Genomic DNA, 16774 nt, shown 5'->3' on the forward strand with positions numbered 1-16774 from the left:
ATTCAGATAAGATACATTTTATGTGCTTTATGAGGTTAATGTCCCCTGCTCCTGATTACAAAAATCTGATGGGCATATTAATCAGGTTATAAAAGTGAGAGAAGGAAGAACCACAAACGAGACAGCAGCTGCTCTTTTGCTGCCAAATCCATTCAGGATATAAAATTTTTGCTGAGATATTTATTGTAAAATAGTTTTGTTTTTTTTTTTCTCCCCTTGCTTTTATTTTTAGTCGGCATTACCCCAGCATCTGTTCCATCTCATGTGAGAAATGTATTGGAATAGGGGGTGAGAGGAATGTACTCATGAAATAGAAAAGGCTTCTGCAGAGTGCGAGAAGCGAGGCAACACATCTTGCTGTAATCAAAGACTGAGAATCTTGGGAGGAGCTTCCCTTCCTCCCCTTGACGCTCCTATCTTCAGATCCCAGAGCTTTGAGAGATACCTGAGAAAGACTTAAATTTGGTCAGCAACATCCCCACCAAGTGCTGGTCCAACTTTTGCTTGATTACTTTCAACAATGAGGAGCTCATTACCTCTCAAAGCAGCATTACAGAGGAAAATAAAACAGAGTGGTTTCCTGGATCTTGTTGCAAGAAAGCAAAAGCCAGATAGGAGCCAGTCCGAGTCACAGGGAGCAGGAATTCACAGGCTTGTGTGGTTCCATGACACCCATCTATTAGAAAGGTCTTCCTTGTTTCATGTTTGAAGCGCCCACTCATGACTCCACTATTGTTCCACTGAACCACGTATAACAAATCTACTGCCTCTTCAGGTATTTAAAGACTGGATTTCTCTGCTGTGCATTCTCTTCTCCAAGTTAACTTTCCCCTGTCATTTCATCAGTTCCTTCTAAGGCATTGTGTTGAGGGTTTTTTTTTTTTTTTTTTTTACCATTCTAGGTACTCTTTCTCTGATCACCTGCGTCTACTCAAGGTATGGGTTCCAGGCTTGAATTCATTGCTCTCCCTAAAGAGATACTTACTTGCAGGTGTAGGGAAGGAAAGAGATGCTACTATCTTATCTGGGTGCCATTCTCTATCCCCTCAAGTCAGCACCAATAACCTGGACCCTAGTTTGCAGGTTATAGGGACTTGTTACTAAACTGTATTGATTTATTTTATAAGGAAAGCACCATATCACATGGAGGCTGAAAATTCAGGGCTGAAGGTAAAGCACCAATTTATTAAGATATGTATTCTGCCTCTTACAGAAAATAATTTATGATGGACTATAAGATTAAATCATACAGAACAGGTTAGTTCAGAAACACATCAGAAACAACTTGAAAAAAAAAAAAAATGAAGAGGTAATTGTACTAGGAGCCTAAGATGAATTACAGGAACTAAGCTCTAAACACTGTTCAAGTGCCCTAATAATAAAGACAAAAATGAAAATGTAGTCTTTTGTTTTTTTCTAATAGAAGAAAAAGTGTCCATTTGGTGGACAAATTTTGTTCTACCAAAAATTTCCTGCATAATCTATTTATATTCCACCTCATTCCCTCTGAAAGTAAGCTCTTTGGTGCCAAGGAGCATGCCTATCTCCGTCACTGTTCAATTCCCTTTATTGAATATAGTTTTGACATTTACAGATACTCAGAATGATTTTCAGCTGAATTCCACAAAAGATCTGAGGCAGGTGATGATAGGGTCACTTGCAATAACCCATTATAAAATAGAAATAAAACATTATAAAATAGAAATAAATATCAGAATGAGGAGAACATAAGAATGAAAAGAAGCAAAATATGAAGTTCGATCACAGAAACAAATTTGCTTACTGTGGGAGTCAGAAGACTCTGACTGTGGGTGAACTTCCTATTTGATGCCAAGCTCGTGTTGGCAAAAGTGAAAAAGAAGACATGAATCAGCATCATGGATGATAGATGATAGAATAGTATTTCAGTCATTCAAAACAAGCGAAACTTTTCCAAACACTGTTTTGGAGCAGCGGCTCACAGGTGTAGAATCCTATGTGAAGGGCACAGAGAGTGTAGTGAGCAAGGCTTCCAGAAACATTCCCTATGACAATTCCTAATGGCTGTCCCTGGAACATCCTGGAATGATGGTAGAGGGACCGCAGGGACCTGTAACTGAGTTGGGGAAGGGGAAGGCCTGTCTCCCGTGGCTCCCTCACAGAGGGATGCTCAGGAATGTAGGAGGTGTGCTCTTGAGTTTTTGCTTGGTTCCTAAGGATTAAAAATGAAGTTTAGCTCTTAGAAGAAGGAGGGAATTGATCAGGGACCAAGATGAGGCCACTCGCTTTGCTGGGGATTTTTACCCTGAGTCCTGTAATGCAGATGAACTTGTTTTAATGAATCCTGAAGGGCCCATCAACTTGAGTGAACTGTAAATTGTGTACCCAGGAAACTGAATGAATCAGCCTGATGGATGTCATCTTAGTTTGGGTTCCCCTGGAGAAGCAGACTCAGAGACCAGCCCTTGTGTACAGGTAGTTTATTTAGGAGGTGATCCCAGGAAGCTCAAATGAGGGAATGGGGAATGCGGGATAGGGAAAGGGGAAAAAAAACAAGGTGGTGTTTGTTAATGATTGACTTGCCTTTCATCTGGAAGATAGATGCTCTGTTTTTACCTCTTTAGGGAGATTTCTTTGATTCTCCAGCCAATTATGTTTTTACCTTTGTTTGCTCCCGTCACATTTTGACCTTGGCCCTCCTGTAGCACTAATAAGGTCACGTGATGTCTTGGCACTTGTAATATGTTTGTCTTTTCTACTGGACCATGAGTTCCTTGAGAAAAGAAACAATATTTTAACGTCTTTGGTCCAGCACATAATAAGCGTTTGAAACTATTTATTGATTGTATTAAAGTACCACCCTCACAGTCAAGTGGAGCAGTCAGATCTTTGAGAATCCATCGCACGATTCTCTTCCATGTGGCTAGACCTGTCCTGAAGAAACAAATTCTTTGATAAAGGGTCAGCAGGAACCTCTCTCTTCTTTTGTAAGTAATACCACCAGAGGTGATTTTAGATTTTTGTTGCTATAGAAACCTCAGAAAGTACATTAACTTCAATGCAAAGGCATCTTATTCCTTAAAAATTTCATGTTTGAATGATTTAAATGCAGGTCCCAGCGGGGTGATTAAATGCACTTCATGTGAGGGAAGGAGTATAATGTTGTGGCTAAACGTGTAGGCTTTTGATTCAGACTGCCTGGGTTCGACTGCTGGCTCCATCCCATAATACCTGTGTGACCTTGAACAAGTCAGGTGAAGAAATTGAGGCTTAGAGACATTATCTATCTTTCCTGAGGATTCACAGCTCTACCTCTTAAAACTTTTCGTGATAGTTAATATTAGCCTCAGAAACCTTTCCAAGGGCACACTGTTAGTTAGGTGACAGAGTTGGAATTTGAACAAGGTGAAAGAAAATAACTTTTCTTTTTTCTTTTCCTCCTCTCCCTTCCCTTTTCTTATTCTTTTCTGCAAGAAAGGTTCACTTTAACTCTTGTTGGAAAGGGGTTTAGTTGCATTTATATAGGAACAAAGAGTATGTTTCTAGTAGCAGGCAATAGCTTGTTATCATTGCCCTTCATAAGTATTATAATGCCTCTTGAATGGAAATGCCTTAGTTTATTTTAATAGCCCCCATTTACTGGGCACCTACTACACACCAAGTTCTTTACCTGTATGATTCTTACCCTCATAATAGTTCTGCAATATACATTGTCTCCGTTTGGTTTTCCTGGAAGTAGGCCCTAAGACAATGGTCAAATGCAAGTAGTTTATTTGGGGGAAATGGTCCCAGGAAATACTGAGGAGTGGCGAAGTGAGCAGGGAAGGGAAGGCGGCCAGTTAAGGGTGCGTTGTGAAGTAAGTTAACAGTGTGGGCAAGTGGCGTCAATCCTGCTGGGCAACTCTAGAAGCCAGTATGGAACAAGTGCCTCGGGGTTGTCCCAACCAAAGTGTGAGGGCGCTGGGGTGTTTCGTGCACTGGTTCCTATTGCTTGTTGGTTGAGGGGTGCACTCTGGGCATGTTAATTATTCAGTACTTGTGGCCTACCGTGGGTGAGCAGAGTGGGCTCCTGGGGACAGAGAAATCCTTAGGCAATTAATGAAGATGCCGGTAGGTGTGAGGTTCAAGAGAATTTGGGTGGGGCACCTACCATGTCTGCTGCAGTGACTTACAATCTACATTTTAAGGATGGGGAAACTGAGGCTCAGAGAAGTCAACTGACGTGCCCCTACTCCCTAGTATAAAATGTCAGACCCGGCTTGGCATTAGAATGCAGGTTGTTCTGACTTCTACATCCAGACTTTTCCTACTCCTTGCGTCATCCTGCTTTCCATCACCAGGCTGGGGAGTAAATAGCCTGTGTGAAATCAAACTAGTCTGAGGACTGTGACTCCCTCTGAAAGGGAATGTACTTTGGGGATGTTAGGGAGGTTAGAGTCATTAACTGTTGGGTTGCTTAGTATTTGGAATCCATCCTGTCATGACTTGCATTGTGTCCTCCAAAAAAAGATACGTTAACGTCCTAACTCCCAGTACGTCAGAATGTGACTGAATTTGGAAATAGGATCATTGCAGATGTAAGTAGTTAAGATGAGGTCCTACGAGGGGAGGGTGGGCCCCTCATCCAATATGACTGGCAGCCTTACCAGAAGAGGGCTGTGTGAAGATACAGACCCATGGGGAGAACATCATGTGATGACGAAGGCAGGGTTGGGGGTGCTGCAGCTGCAAGCCAGTGACCCCCCAAAGACTGCCAGCAGACCACCAGATGCGATAAAGGAGTCCCCTGCTGACCCCTCGATTTCAAACTTCTAGCCTCCAGACCGGTGAGACAAGAAATTGCTCTTGTTTTAAGTCACCCAGTTTGCGGTATTTTGTTATGGCCGCCCTAGGAAACTAATACCTATTTTTTTTTTTCTTTCATAAAGCTTTTACTGACACTAGTGATTGTGCAAGAGAGGGATCTGGTGCCAGCTTGCAGAATCGTCTGAGTTGGGAGCTCCAGCTGCAGTCTGCATGACTCCCTTTCAGAGTGGTGTGGGTATCTTGAGCAATCAGTGCCTCTGACACAAAGACTATAAAACAACCAAGTTTGGATAAAAAGAATTTCTTCCTTTAGTACTTACTAGGCTCTACTCTGATTGATGTACTTAGCACTGCTTCCAGCTAAGGTAAAATAGATCCTATTTCATAGACAGGGAAACAGGAAAATAGGGCAGTTAAGGAATTTGGAATGAAGCCATCTGATGTGGCCTCTTACAAGCCTTTTTCCCTCTGATCCCTCAGGATCCCATCAGCAGCTTCGCTACTCTACTTCAGTGCCAGGATCTGAGCAACTTGCCTGGGACAAAGTAAGACAGTGATAGAAGACTTGACTTTAGAAATTACAGTCCTCAGACTTAGAACTGAGCACACTTTCCAGGGAAGAAGAGTAACAAACTGGTACCCAAGTGTGTTAGGAGCACCCGGAGATGGTGGGTGAGATGTCCCATGTGTTGGTGGAGAATCCTAGCCCACACCCGGAGGGGTATGCACAGCTCACTTTCTGCTTCTGTCATCTTAAGACAAAATCATTTCAATGTGTCTTCCATTCCCATCACTTTGCACACTGACACAGAAAACAACTTCAAGCTCCAATGAGTCTGATTTCAGAGTATTTGGGGTTGGATGCTGTGGGCGTAGCCTGTCCATTAGCAAGAGGCCCCTGGGAACTGTTATTCAAGGAGATGCTCACCCTTGCGTCCACTTCGGCTGTTGTCGGACCACACAGTCTAATGGGGAGAATGCAGGTGCCAGAGCCAGGGAGGTCTGGGTTTGAATACAACTTCTTATGATTTAATTGCTGTTTTCTTATATGTATACTTCTTCTGTAATATATCTGTAACTGCATAAAAGTATCCATGTCACAGTCTTGAAGGATTTAAATGAGGGTAAGAAAAGAATCTATGTTACAGGGTTTCTAAGAGGATCAAATGCGGAAACCCTGAGAACTGTGCCTATGAGCACTGCATGCCTGTATTTGCTGTATGGCTGTTAGCTCTTCTTATTGTTGTTACAGTTACCAGTATGAACAGTGATAGTGTAAGCAATATATCTGGCAATCCATAGTTTTTCCGCAGGCCGCTGACTTGACCACTGCAAATTGACAGAGTCCAACAGAATGGGAAAGAACTCTCTCTCTCGCTCGCTAATAATAGTATCCAAATACGTTCTTTCCTTGGGCATTTGTGAAAAGAAGAGTTGTGGCAGATGGAATTCACCCTCAGAGTGACAGATAAATAACATACAGGCATAGCCACAGGGGGATCTAGGGGTGACCACCAATTCCTCTTCACTATGGTGGTGATGATCCTCTTGGTCATGTTTAGCTTTAGTATTGCCTATCCTGCTTATGGTCTAGATCGGTGCTCCTCTAACTTTAACGGGCCTACCAGTCACTTGGGAACCTTATTAAAATGTAAAATCAGATTCAGAGGTCTGGAGTAGAGCATGAGGTTCTTCATTTCTAACGAGCTCCCAGCTGATACCAGTGCTGCCCATGAACCACACACACTTTGAGTAGCAGGGCTATGGATGCTTTTTATTTTCCTTACCTTGTTCTATCACATCTGTGGATTTAACTCTTTGTGGATTCCATTGCCCCTTCTCAGTTGACATAGGCTGATTATTTTCTTCCTTTAGTACTTACTAGGTACCCAAGTGTGTTAGGAGCACCTGGAGACGGTGGGTGAGATGTCCCATGTGTTGGTGGAGAATCAACCAAGATGGTGGGTGAGATGTCCCATGTGTTGGTGGAGAATCAACCATGATATGGCTTAACAAGTCTCTCTACCTCTCATTCATTCTTTCAGCATCCATTAAGTCATTACTATGTGTCAGGAACTGTGTTAAGCACTAAACATGAGAGTTGATAGACGTGGGTTTTGGTGTCATTGATACGAGTTCCAGCATTCTCCATAGAAACAGAGCCCCTGGTCATGAAGTCTCCATTGGATATTCCCCTGCATCTTTCCACCTATTAGAGCAGTGGGCTGGGTTAAGAGCAAGTGGTAGGGAGAGAAGTTATTCTTTCCAGATACAAGTCAGATGGCTCCAGTCTCTAGTATCTGCTTGGCCTCTTATTTAGGTCCCTGCCCATTTTGACACAACATTCCACTCCTTTGTCAGATGCTACTTGAAGTAGAATCATAGGGCCATACTGAATTGTGCACAACAGGTGACTCAGGTAAAGTTTTTAAGATGTCTATCCTCTCAAGTCTTCCCATGTTTATCATCAAAGAGGTTTTCTTCCAGCCCAGCCTTTTGCCCCATCTCACTGCTCCTTTCTTCCCCTTCCCGGGTCTTCTCTCATCTTCAGATTCTTACTACTTATGCTGAGCAGTTTGGCTCTGGCCTAGCTAATATTTGGGTACCAGTTTTGGCAACTAATGGGTTCTTCATTTGTTAGGCCCCATCCTCCATAGATGGTAATGGGATATTAAAAATAATAAACATTTCTTCCTTATTAAGCATAAAATCTCAGAATCGACCAGTAAAAGAGCTTAGTGATTTGGTGTCCTATAGACAGAGTTGTTCTAAAGGAAATGATATAAATTATAATGCACAGTAATACATCACCAGCGCCTCTTGCCACACTCATTCTGTAGATGGCTGAGCCAATCTTGCAATTGCATCAGTTTGTTTCTGTTTTCGGTTTCAATGGAGAAACAGAAGCTGCTTGGCAGATTCTCAATACTGATTTCACAGTTTTTAATGCTTATGAATGAAATTGCTTAAGTTCAATCTATACAGTAAAGATCTCTTTGTGTATTTCTATTTCTCCGATGATTTCTGTTTTTATTTGCCATTGCACAAATCTATGAAAATGCTAGAGGCAGAATATGCTTTCAGGAAAACTTGTTTTGTAAAATTCTTATTACAAAATGCCGCCTTCTCTGCAGTGTTGTGATGGGAGGATCTTTATAGCTCTCTCTGGCTTTCAGTAGATGAAACAATTTCTGGGCTGAGTGTTGGCTAAAATAATTTTTTCCTCACATTTCTTAAAAATCATTTATTCTGTGATTACTTCATGATTCCCACTATCATGTATGTTTTCTCTGGCCACTCTCCACACCCTTGTCTCTGCCTATAGCAGCTGGTCTTAAACTCTATGCACTTGCTTTATTGTCTGGTTTTGTGCTTAACTGATTCATGTCCCCCTTCCATGTGGACCACATACGTCAAGGAAGGAAATTATTTTTATGTTCTACATGTTTACTGAGGGTTTTGTCTTTTCTTCCTTGACCCAAACTCCTGGTTGCTGGTGTGTGAGCTTGTTTACTCTGGGTAAAACACAACTTCCAATTTAGAAGTGATATGGCTTAACAAGTCTCATAAAAAGAATTGGAAAGATCTCTGAACATCAAAGAGCTTTTATGTGCTGACGTTTTGTAGAATGTAAAAGAATCTGGAACATATGGATTAAATTCCTCTTAAAGCACATTCCTCTTTAAAAACTGCTTGAGACAAGTCACATTTTGGATTTCCTCAGCCTGTGTATTTTCTCCCCTTCTGGCTAGTGTCCTGTCCCATTATGGGGACTTTTACTTGAGTAGTCAAAGACAATGCCTTGATGAATCACAGTGATCTATCCTAAAGAGGTTTCGAAGACCGGCTTTTTATTTTCAACCACTTTCAGCCTTTCTGGTGGATGGTTCTGATAGTCCAAGTGTGGATTCTAGAGAAGAACTTTTGAGCAATAATGATACACCTTGAACATGCATAGTTTCATTTTTTCTGGTGAGAAGAATGGACTGTAAGTTGATGTGGTTAACCACCAGTTCCTTTTTGAAACTTATTGAACTGATTATTACAGCATCCTGGTTTTCTCTCTATCTCTCTAGTTATTCCTTCTCAGACTCTATGGTGAACTGCGGGAGGCCTAGGGCTTTGCTCACTGCTGTATCTTCAGGACTCTGAACAGTGTCTGGCATATAGCTCATGTTCAACAGACATTTATTGACTGGATCTCTGAGACTTCTGAATGGAGTTATGCTTGAAGGGTTTATCCTTGAATTCCTTCTCTACCCTGACTTCCTTAGAAATCTCAGCCACCCATCTGATACCCATTGACCCATCTATCTTCCTGCTTCCTATGTCACAGCTCCAATGATTTGCAGACAGAGCAATTAGCTCTCTGCTCACCACCTTAGGAAAAATAGTCTAAATGCAATTCAAAATCCTTACCCCAGCCTCAAAGTTGATCTTTGTCTCCACTTCTGCTTTTCTCCCCCATCATCTGTTTATAGAATTCTTTACCATTTCTCCATTTATTCCATTTCTACTACCAGTTCTCTAGGGCCTTTTTTTGGGGGGGGAGGGGGGTCACAACACACTATTTCCTTTGAGCTAGTCTCCTTGCCTTTCTTATCTATCTCTATACTGCTGGTAGATTTATGTTCTACAACCTTGCTGCACTCAGAAACTTTCAATGTAATAGGACCCTCCAGAATAAAAAGATAATTTTTTAGCTAAATTCTCAAGGCCCTTCACTACTCTGCCCCAGTCTATCTCCCCATCCTTATCAGCAATTGAAATGGTGTACTAAGATGATTTATTTAAAAATAATGTATAGGATGACTTGGTGAGGAGAGGGCATGTGTGACTTGGATCAGGAGCAACTATCAGTGAGGCTAGCCTTAGAAAGAAAGCCAATATTTCACACAAAGAAAGGGGCTGGAGGTTAAGAGACAATTCAAAAAGTCCTTAAATGCTTCTTGCTCATGTTTTGGTACTTCTCATGTATGTCTAGACTGAGAGTTCCTCCCTTAAGACTCGAAAGTATATGTTATCAAGGTAGAAATTATTCTTGAAATTGATAGTGTAATAGTTTCTGAAAACAGTCAGATTCAAATTCTGATTTCCCTTTCCCAGGTTGTGACTTTGGGCAAGTTATCTGACTTCTCCAAGACTCAGTTTTTTCATCTGTCAAATGGAGGTAAAAATATTTAACATACAGAATTTTGTAAGATCAAAGTGAGATAATCCATGTACTGTACTAGATATAGTCTTGAGACATCATTGCTACTCAGTAAATGGTAGATATTTTTTGTCATTACTGTTCTTCTTTTTCTTAGACCTTGGAGATTTTTTTTGGTTCAGAGAATCTGGCTACTTGAGCATCTCAGTATTGCTAGCACCCATTACAATAGAGATGAGTGTTTTACAACCCTCAATGTGTTTGTTGAATGGTGATAACAATGTTACTGACATTTATTAAAGTGGCTATTTTGGGTTTTGGAGAGTTTTGTTATTATTATGAAGATACTAAACCAAAAAATCTATCATTGACCAGCACTCTGACATCATTATTGACATCATTGGTGCTTTGTGATTTTGAGGATTCTATTATTCAAAGTTTTCTATGTGGATAATATGAGCTTCCAAATATTAACTTGGACTAATACTTATTGAGTATTTACTAGGTGTGTGGTTGTGCTAGGTGCCAAAAATACTAAGCCAGATCCTCCTTTGGGAAGCACATATTGTAGGGACATTCCACCAAGTATAAAGTGTTGTGAGAATGACTGAATCTGCCTGCAGAGTCCCAAGAGCCTTCTTTGAGGAGAAGATAATTGAGTTGAGTCTAGAAATGATAAATGGGCATTATTGTTGATGGTGGGGTGGAATCCCAGGGAAAGGAAATCGCTTGGACAAATGATAGGGAGGTCTGAGAGGAAATGGCTTGTTTTGAAAAGTGGGAAGGCAATTAAGCATGATGACTTCAGAATTTCTACATAGGAGAGGTTTGGGGGAGGTGATCTAGTTGGAAGAAAACCAGAGAACTTACATTGAAGCTGAATCTGCATAGCATCTTGACACAAAATTGTTAAGCTTTCTATTGCCCATATCAAAGATGAGGATATATGGCTTCTGGACATTATTGGAGGGGATGGGTAAATCTCTCCCAAGTCATCTCCATGGCTCTGCAACCACAGCAGCCTGGAGAATTGGCTGAGATGAGTTGCAGAAGAGCAGCTGCAGAGGAAGGTGAAGCCAGGAAATGGAAAGCTGTAAAACAGGTTAAGGGAACATTGCAGGTTTTAACATGATCGGCTTGATGCCTTAGAAAGTTGACTAGTTAGAACACGAGGGTGCATTGGGAGAGAGGACAAGAATGGAGGTAGAGAGGTGAAGTAGGAGCAGTGGGATGGATTCAAAGAATGAATAATTGAGTACATTCTTTACTACAACATTTTTCTTCCTGACTCACACAAAGAACTATTTCTGAGGTAGTTATCCTGAAAGAGTATAATAATACCTAACACTTATTGAACAATTTGTATGTGAGCAACACCATTTGGGGCTCTTTCCATGGATTAATTTGCTTAATATTTATGATAAGCCTATATTTAAGGATCTACCATTTTTGTCATTTTATGGGTAAGAAAACAAAGTCACAGACAGAATAAGTAACTCGCCCAAGGTCACAGAGTTCTAAAGAATTGGAATGAGGTTCAGAGCCTAGGTGATCTGATTCCAGAGACACTGTTCTGATCACTCCGTTGTCCTGTTTATTCACAGCAATGTTTTAATATTTCTCCTGTGCATTATGTAGAAGATGAGTGAAGTATTATATCCATTGTGGGGTTTTGCACATAATGTGTGCCTAATTGAGATCTGCTAAATCAACAAGTAAATTTCAATAATATCATCATTCTCATTAATTGAGCATTTATGTGCCAGGCCCTGGGTTGAGTGTTTACATCAATTACTTAGTCCTCATAGTAACCCTCAGATATAGTAGGATATTAATACTTAATGTTTATATAATCAGGATTACAAAGCAGGGTTAGCCTGGTGATGGGTATTAAAGAGGGCACGTTCTGCATGGAGCACTGGGTGTTATACGCAAATAATGAATCATGGACCACTACATCAAAAAAAAATGTGTATTATTAGTTTTGACAAAAGTATAAAGGTATTAACTCATAAAAAATAAAACAAAGCAGGGTTATATATAACATCTCTTTTGATCTACATTAAAAAGTCGTATGAAGCACATAACAATTTCACTCCTCTTTTGTGGTTTAAAGATCGGCCCAGGTCATACACCTAGTAAATTGTAAAACTAGTATTTGAACCTAAGTCTTCTGGTGCTGAATGTTGCTGACTTTCCATACTACACTGTCTGTCAGAGATCTTTATACATTATGAAATACTATTCACTCGTAAGGGTTAAAATAACCAGAGAGTGTGCTACAGGGAGGGAAATTCTAAGCTTACCCTAGAAATGCAGGAGCACAGATGTTTTGGGAGAACATTCCAGGTAATAGGAATGGTTGTCAGAGAAGTAAAGAAGGTTGGAAAGTGTGAGGTATTTTTTGATAATTAGCAGCTCAGGTGTGTGACAAGTACTTAGCAAACTGTAAAGGCATTATGTAAACATTAGTAGTTATTATGGAGTTCATGAATATTTTCTATTGGAGTGTGCCAATTTGGATTCTTGACACATGTTGTGTTTTGTTTGGATGAAAGGAGAAATCATAAACCGTTCAAGCAACTGGAACACGCATTATACACACATATACGTCGGAGGACTGGACCCCTGCCATTCCTATTTTTATATGTTGAAATCTCTAACTGTCTAATCGTGGTGGTACAAAGTTCACTCCCTCAGCAGCCAAGATTGATTTTTCCTTTGAGTAGACATGCTTCACAGAAGTACCCTTTCCCGTTACGTTTTGAAAGTCATCAGACATGCTGTTATAAATGATCATGGAAGATTACTGGAGATGCTGCAAAATAATAGTGAACCAAGTAGCATCTGTAATTTCCAAGGATGGCTCGCAGTCATCACTCAAAATGAACCCTATCTGAGTGCAGGGCTGAACTTTTCTTTTCCTCCCTCTTTCTTCCTTTTACTACTTTATAACATAGCTGAAATGGATACTGCACCTCATGAATTTTTATGCAAAATATTAAGTTACCAGCCACTGCTGTGCAGACAAACTCTCATTGTGACGATGAGAGTTAGCCCGCACAGTTCAATGGCTGACATCCTTGGATAAAAAGACTCCATGTCAAACTGGCCAACTGAGAGTAAAAGTCCGTGCTGGTTGCTGACCCAAAAAGTGTTTTGATGCTTCTTGGTTCAGACTCTCCTACAGACTGGAAGGAGAATGATTCCATGTTTGTTGACGGAATTGCCACTTGCTCAAGGTATCTGTTTTTGTAACACATTTTATGTATCTCAACTTCTCATATATATAAACTGTGGGAGAATGAAGTTATCTGAGCTGGCAACTGCTGAGCCACCCTTTCCAGTTCCTTCTGGGCTAGATGCAACTGGTTCTGGTACAATTGATCCCCAAGTCCTGTTGATTCTATTTCATTAATATCTCCTGAATCTACATTGTATCCCTCCATCGACCCTGCCACAGCCTCGCTCAGCCCCTCTTGACTTTTCTCAGCTATGTCATTGTAGCTGTTTTTTGTCTTGATTCCCCTTTTATTGTCTCCTCCCCTTTCTTTGATCTCTTTCTCAGCTGCCAGGGTGATTTTCCCACCTTCCAGACCTTGTTGTGTGGCTTTTTTTGTTGTAAAATCTCTGATGGCTCCCACATTGCCTATGGGAGAAAATCCAAGCATGGCAATCATATCTTTTTCACAGCCTTGCTACACCAGCTTCTACCAGCGAACCTTCCAGTTACTTCCCCTGCCGTGCTACCCCTGAACTACACTTGTTTCCCAAATATGGCATGTACTTTCCTGTTTCTGTGCCTTTCCTTACCTTGCTTCCAAAGCTTTTCCTGATTTCAACCCCTCTTTCCTTCCCATGGAAAAAAAATTTTTTTTCCTTCTTCGGTATCCTCCAAATAGAGTAAGTGCTTCCTCCAAAAAATTCTTAAGTGCTTCCTTCAAAAAATTTTAATCCAGCAAAAAAATTCTTGAGGGCCTAACAGGTACTAGACATCATGTTTTGTGCTTGAGACTGTGATACGTCCGTCATTTTTCAGTTGGAGCATTCGGGAGATAAATGTAGGAGAGATCATCATAACCCAATGATGTAAAGATTATAATAAAGAAGTGCTTAAAATAGAGACCAGAGGAGACCTTTTTAGACACCCTATCTAAAATTACCCACCTTTCCATATCCAGTTATCCTCTATCATGTTATCCGGTTTCATTTTCCTCATAGGATTTATTATTTAAGCTTATCTTATTTATTCTGCTCTTTCCTTGTTTATTTTGTCTCCACTGGGATGTAAGCTCTGTAAGAACGGATCTTTTGATTCATTCACTCTTATAATGCTGTGTTTAGAACAATGTTTGGCATATTGAAGGTGCTTAAGAAATATTTATTGACTAAATAAATGTGGTTGGAGATGGCTTCCTGCTCCCTTTTCCCTATTATCCTCCTTTTTATCTTTCTCTTAGATTAACTAAGAATGGCTCGAACTCATTCTAATTGCCGCCATTGAGTCATTATAATGTGATGTGCTTGATGTGAAGTGTGAGTTTTATTTCGTTCTGGGGACTTTACTGACCATCCGTTACTCATAGTCATTTTTAAAATTTTATATGTGTATTCATTACCTTTACCACAAATGTGCTAACCACCAGGCTAGATCTGAGAAAGATGAATAAAATGACAACCCTTAAGTAACTCATTACTATATAGTAAAAACATGTTTTTAATTGCAGTGAACAGGAAGGTTTTGAAGAAGGCACAAATTGCTTTCATTGCACCTTGGACAATATTAATGCTAATCAAAGCTCTATCTTTAGGGTGTCTTTTGTTTTCTTAAATTTTCTCAAACATGCAAATCAATAGATAATTATGAACACCTACTTTGTGCTCTATGCTCTGCATAGATATGGTGTATACAAATGGGAATGGCAGGCACCTTGCTACTAAGAAACTGACAGTAGAGGAGTAGACTCATCCCAAAAATGACCTTGAAGCATTCTGCAGTGGGCTATCACAATCCTAGTATTAGGGAGGTGAAATAAATACATTAGCCATGGTCAATCAAATACAAGCTGTCATCACGTTTAGATTTGAGACTCTTTTTACAAAGGCAAAGTGGGAACCAGGTTAGATTACAGAGCTCTCCAGTGTGACAAAGCTATGACTCTTGGTAGGTACTCTATTTTCTTTAAATTCTTAAGAACAAATTTCATGGAAGACCTAATATCAGAGACATCAAATGTTTTAATATACAGCGTCCTACATAACAGTTTTTATAAGCACTATTAAATCTAATAACTTGCATTTATTGAACTAGGAGCATATATTCATCTCATTTAATTCTTACCCTATGTGGTGAAAGCTGTAATTAACCCCAGCTTGCAGATGGAGGAAATGAAACCCAAGAGGTCAAATTAACTTATCAAGGACATACAACTAGTAGGTGGTAGAGGAATACTGACACCCAGGAAGGCTGACTTTGGAGCCTGTGCCTTTAACTCTTCCTCTGACAAATATAGCAAGAAGTAGAATGGATATTCCTGGCTGTGTTCCTTTCAAGTCATTGGAGGGCCACTCAGGACAAACTGGTAATTGATTGTGGAGCCTCTGGTCATTTCTTGACCTATGAAAAAGTAAAATGTGTAAAGGAATGGTTATGTAGTATGAATATCTTCTTTACATACTTAAAGACTTCTGTTAGGGGCCAAACTCTGACCCAATGAGACTGATACTATCTGATAGGGCTTGGTGTATTTGGTTGAAGACCGAGCTTTATGTCTGGGAAGCCTCAAGAGCAGATGGTAGAGTTGACATTCCACATGAAGGCAGAGAAACCCAATAAACCACCCTCAGTGACAAAATATTTCATTTCCACATGGAGGGGGACCTGCAGACAAAACCACACTTTTCCATAGAAGCAGCTTTTGATCAGTTCCAACACAGTTTCAAGTTTTGACTGGCTAAAACCCCTGGTTTTCTATTGCTGCTCTTGGAAAAAAATTGTCAAGGTGGTGCCTTCTGGTTTTGTCTACCAAATTGAAGAGAACATGGCTGAAAGAATATGCTGAAAAAAGCCAATTGATAGAAATAAAAACAAAGCCCAGGTTCAATTTTATACATTTTTTGGCTTTTTTTTTTTTTTTTAATACTGCAGGTGAACTTTACAATGAATGCTCTGATCTAGTCCTTTAAATGACTCTATAATGAGAAAACTCTTTTGTATGAATTTGTGCAGTTCACTGTCAATTCAGATCAATAAATCCTGCACCAGTTGATTTTTTTAAATGCGATTTATTGGAGGGGGGCAAGGCTGTATGGATTGGATTGCTTGTTCCAGCTTTGAAAGATAAAGAACAGACTCAATAGCAATGAAACTAAAATGTCTCTCCATGCTGCCTCAACCCTGTCCCTCTCACTCCTGCTTTTCTTTCTTTAGTGCCCTATCTGCAATCACCCTGGCTGGGGCTGCTGCAGATTCATTAAGAAGTGGTGCTTTGAAAAACTCAGAGAAGAGATATGATACTGCCTAGACAATGGACATAGAATTCCAGCAGCTCTACTCATGAATTTCTTTCCGACCTTCTACTAAGTCTGTAACCTGGAAGAACAACATTCTCAGGTGCTGTGGGCTCCATCCCCCGCTCTAAGGTCCCTCGCTGCCCAGGTGAAATGGACCTATCATCCCTTTGAAATATTTTGGGGGAACTTCTTTGTTTAGGAGTTTGTTTCTTCCACTGGAATAGACTAGAGCATGGATATCAGAACTTGATCGCCTTCAAGTCCTACCTATATTACTTAGACCTTGGGAATATTCCTTAGGCTCTTTGAGTCCCAGTTTCTTCA

The sequence above is a fragment of the Neomonachus schauinslandi genome, chromosome 13 (assembly GCF_002201575.2).
Source record: "Neomonachus schauinslandi chromosome 13, ASM220157v2, whole genome shotgun sequence".
Classification (NCBI taxonomy): Eukaryota; Metazoa; Chordata; class Mammalia; order Carnivora; family Phocidae; genus Neomonachus; species Neomonachus schauinslandi.